The sequence below is a fragment of the Montipora capricornis genome, chromosome 10 (genome assembly GCF_036669925.1).
Source record: "Montipora capricornis isolate CH-2021 chromosome 10, ASM3666992v2, whole genome shotgun sequence".
NCBI classification, from domain to species: Eukaryota; Metazoa; Cnidaria; class Anthozoa; order Scleractinia; family Acroporidae; genus Montipora; species Montipora capricornis.
The window spans coordinates 52187828-52192827 of record NC_090892.1 but is presented as its reverse complement, the minus strand read 5'-3'; the positions used below and the strand labels follow the sequence as shown (position 1 = coordinate 52192827).

Sequence of the window (5000 nt, the reverse complement as noted above, 5' to 3'; positions counted from 1 at the left end):
AATGCAGAATTGGAAAGTCCAAGCATGCATGTGTAACCTACAACTAGTTCTTAATTCATAGTAAAGATGACTAATCTGTATCTAAATCATTTGCTTTTTGTCAAAATCTTGATGAAGTAATATCAGAAATCATCCCAATTTAGTGTACTAGCTGAGCAACACGTTGTATCTCCTTTCTGATCCTAGGGGCAATTTGGGTTTTAACTTGCCCATATTTGCCTCCTCCCTGCACAAAATGAACTGAAAGTTGTTTGACATCATTATCTTTCACTACTAATAATCAGCGATATTGGCCATATTCCACAATTTTGTATGATCTTTTGCTAAAGCAATGTGCTGCTGGGTTCGTGGCTTTCAAATATATACTAAACAAAGACACTATTTTGCTAGTAATCTTCTCCTTTTGTTGGTGTTGATTTGCTTCCTTCAATCATTTGACCTGTAGGTCATTTTATTGCAATAGACACATCTTCATGTTTCTGGTGATTAACATTTCCTCTCTCCTCCTGTACGATCTCTCTTTGCTTGTAGCACTCGATCAAGAGCAGGATTTTTTCATGCTTACATTTATAGGGCTTTGCATAGTTTAGTAAATCCCACTTTTTCCACTCTTCTCATACCTCACACAATACATACATGTAACCTCTGATGCCTGATAGTTTGTTCTGTCCTATCACAATATATCCATGTACTTGTGTGTTTAAGCCTTCCATAGGTTTCTAGTGATTGGATGTCAAAAAGTACAAATAGCTTATAATTAAAAATACATAAATTTTCTTGGTGTTGCATCCATCAATATTGGATAGGGCTAAGATATTCTTGACATAAGGTTTGACATATTACTTCGATTTCTTTTCCATTTTTTTCTTCTAGAAAGCTTCTTGCTCAGTTGTACCCCCAGCTATGAAGGGCAATCTATCAATTTCTGCTTACAAATTTTTTGACAAATGAAAATTTGCTGATTCCAGCTACGTCAGATTTATCCATCATTTCATGGCACTGTCCCCAGAACCTCACTCAGTCTTAGTATCAGCTATCAAACTTAGTGATTGATAATACTTCAGGCAACTTTACCGTAGCTCCATTATTCCCTTATTGTTTATTCTGTCTTCCCTGCATTTCAATCATAGTTTCAACTTGAACCTCTTTTTGATAATGCATCTTCACTTCGAAAAATTCTTTTAGAAAATCGAATTCCTGTTTCTTTAACCTTTCTTCAGTTTTCTCTTTAGACTCTGCCAGCAATCAGCACAAGCAGGAAATTTATATTTCCACAACCCCAATCATTGGCACTTTCAATTATTTTTCCTGTACGATATTTTTTGCATTATTTGCACTACTACATGTAACAATACTCTTTAATCCCTTCAAATGTCTCTCGATATGCTTTGCATTGCAAATATCTAGTATGCTCTTGTCTTTTTCCAGTTGTAAGTTCTAGTTAAGCTAACTTTATCAGTAACATTTTAGATGTACCGTCGATTTTTTGTCCTCACTCCCAAGCCCAAAACCAGTGATTCTTTTGTTTTAAGTATCTCTACATCAGCAGGTACAAAATGCAGGGCACAAGTCACCGATCATTGTTTTACCTATAAAGAAAGTATCCTAAACATTCATCAAAGCTAATGTTTAAGGCCCAAAAACTTTTCTTTAGGCTTAATTAGGCCTAAAATTAGCTTTTTTGAATGTTTAGGATACTTTTCTTTAGACCTAACTAGTCCTAAGGTTACCTTTTATAAATGTTTAGCACACTTTCTGTATAAGTTAAATAATGACCTGTAACCTGTGTTTTGTACCTGCCGCTCTCTACATGTGCCATTCGAAGTGTTAGATTCCAGAAATTGCTGCATATAATTTCCTAATTAACTTATACAAATACATGTAGATTAATAATATATTTTATAAATGTTGGTCTCTTGATGCTGTAATCTGTCGTCACTCACTTTTTAAAAGTTGATCTCTCCTCTTTTTATACAAGGGCATTGGTTACATAGATAAAATACACTTTTGTATTGCAGTACTTATAAGGACTAGCTTGTCACGGTATAAAGGATTGTACAGTCATGCAAACAACAAATACTGCTGGCATTTAATAATATGGAAACTACAAAATCTTTAACAAAATCATCCTAATCAACAGTTATTTATTAATAACAATATTCACCAAATGCATAACAGATTTGAGTCAGCTTAGAACTTGTCATCACCATGAATTCTCTGACAAATTTTGTTTCTTTCAAATGAACGATTTATTCTTTATTCTTTAGATTTCAACCAAGATACTAGTTCATCAACTGTAACATTTAAGTTATCTTGAGTTCATAAATAATGATATATAATTTTACTTAACTACATGTAGACTCTTTTTGAGTTCACAATTTCCTATTTAGTCTTCCTTATTCATAATATTAATAGTTAGATTTGTTCATTTGTTTTCTATAGGTAATGATCTGAAACCATTCTTGCTAAACTCCACTAAGGTTTCAAATGATAGTTACATGGCTCCCAGTAAGTAATAGCTGCCATCATTTATTGACACCAACAATTTTCTCATAAAATAATTCCACTTAGTATATATTGTTTCTTTCAAATGAATGAATTGTTTTTTTTTCAGATTACAACCACAATACTACTACATAAAAATAACTTGCATGTTACACTTGAGTGTAACATGTAAGTTGTCTTCATAAATGATATTTAATTATTTTTACTTAACTAAACCCTTTTTTATTTCACAATTTCCTAATATTTAGTCTTCCTTATTCACAATATTGATAGTTGGATGTCTTCATTTGTTTTCAATAGATAATGATCTGAAACAACCATTTTTACTGAACTCCACTCAATTTTCAAATGACAACAGTCACATGACTCCTTGTAAGTAATAGCTACAATAATTATTATAGCTGCCATCATTTATTGATGCTAAGTCTTTTTGTAAAATAGTTCCACTTAGCATATTTTGTTTCTCTTTCAAATGAATGACTTATTGCTTTTCTTTCAGGTTACAAACATGATACTAGAAGTACATCAAGTGTAACATGTAAGTTATCTTCATAAGTAATGATAATTATATAATTTTACTTAACTAGACCCTTTTTTATTTCACAATTTCCTAATATTTAGTCTTCCTTATTGATAATATTGATAGTTAGATGTCTTCATTTGTTTTCAATAGATGATCTGAAACAACCATTCTTACTGAACTCCACTCAATTTCCAAATGACAACAGTCACATGACTCCTTGTAAGTAATAGCTACAATAATTATTATAGCTGCCATCATTTATTGATGCCAACAGTCTTTTTGTAAAATAATTCCACTTAGCATATTTTGTTTCTCTTTCAAATGAATGACTTATTGCTTTTCTTTCAGGTTACAAACATGATACTAGAAGTACATCAAGTGTAACATGTAAGTTGTCTTCATAAGTAATGATAATTATATAATTTTACTTAACTAGACCCTTTTTTATTTCACAATTTCCTATTTAGTGTTCCTTATTCATAATATTAATTTGATAGTTACATTTCCTTATTTGTTTTCAATAGATGATCTGAAACCATTCTTACTGAACTCCACTGAATTTTCAAATGACAACAGTCACATGACTCCTTGTAAGTAATAGCTACAATAATTATTATACCTGCCATCATTTATTGATGCTGAGTCTTTTTGTAAAATAGTTCCACTTAGCATATTTCGTTTCTCTTTCAAATGAATGACTTATTGCTTTTCTTTCAGGTTACAAACATGATACTAGAAGTACATCAAGTGTAACATGTAAGTTATCTTCATAAGTAATGATAATTATATAATTTTACTTAACTAGACCCTTTTTTATTTCACAGTTTCCTAATATTTAGTCTTCCTTATTGATAATATTGATAGTTAGATGTCTTCATTTGTTTTCAATAGATAATGATCTGAAACAACCATTCTTACTGAATTCCACTCAATTTTCAAATGACAACAGTCACATGACTCCTTGTAAGTAATAGCTACAATAATTATTATAGCTGCCATCATTTATTGATGCTAAGTCTTTTTGTAAAATAGTTCCACTTAGCATATTTTGTTTCTCTTTCAAATGAATGACTTATTGCTTTTCTTTCAGGTTACAAACATGATACTAGAAGTACATCAAGTGTAACATGTAAGTTATCTTCATAAGTAATGATAATTATATAATTTTACTTAACTAGACCCTTTTTATTTCACAATTTCCTAATATTTAGTCTTCCTTATTGATAATATTGATAGTTAGATGTCTTCATTTGTTTTCAATAGATAATGATCTGAAACAACCATTCTTACTGAACTCCACTCAATTTTCAAATGACAACAGTCACATGAGTCCTTGTAAGTAATAGCTACAATAATTATTATAGCTGCCATCATTTATTGACGCCAACAGTCTTTTTGTAAAATAGTTCCACTTAGCATATTTTGTTTCTCTGTCAAATGAATGACTTATTGCTTTTGCTTCAGGTTACAATCATGACACTAGAAGTACATCAAGTGTAACATGTAAGTTATCTCTATAAGTAATGATATATAATTTTACTTATTATAACTGGACCCTTTTTTATTTCACAATTTCCTATTTAGTCTTCCTTATTCATAATATTAATAGCTAAATTTGTTCATTTGTTTTCAATCTATAGATAATGGTCCGAGACAACCATTCTTGCTAAAGTCCACTGAAGTTTCCAATGACAACAGTTACATGGCTTCCAGTAAGTAATAGCTCCTTGTAAAATAGTTCCACTTGGTATATTTTGTTTCTTTCGAATGAATGAATTGCATTGGTTTTTTTTTTTCAGATTACAACCAAGATACTAGTGCATCACATGTAACATGTAAGTTATCTTCAGGGTCATAACGAGGTATATGGGATCAAGAATCACAGCTCTGGGATCTGGAATCGCAACATGTGACATCAGGATCGGGATCAAATTTTTGTGGGTTCAGGGATCAAAAATTCTCATTATTTTTG

The 5000-nt window shown here is 31.0% G+C and overlaps 1 protein-coding gene across 6 annotated transcripts in view; it reads right to left on the bottom strand.

Annotated features, from left to right (window-relative positions):
* Positions 1-5000, bottom strand: part of LOC138019841 (uncharacterized) — a 20313-nt gene that overhangs the window by 46 nt on the left and 15267 nt on the right. For 4 of the 6 annotated variants that reach the window (XM_068866774.1, XM_068866775.1, XM_068866771.1 and 1 more), the window contains one exon: positions 4359-5000. This exon is cut by the window's right edge and continues 462 nt beyond it. The gene's annotated coding sequence lies outside the window, so the exon portion shown is untranslated. Of the gene's footprint in view, positions 1606-1710 lie in introns of those variants that run through there. The other 2 variants (XR_011126242.1, XR_011126241.1) reach the window with 1 other exon arrangement.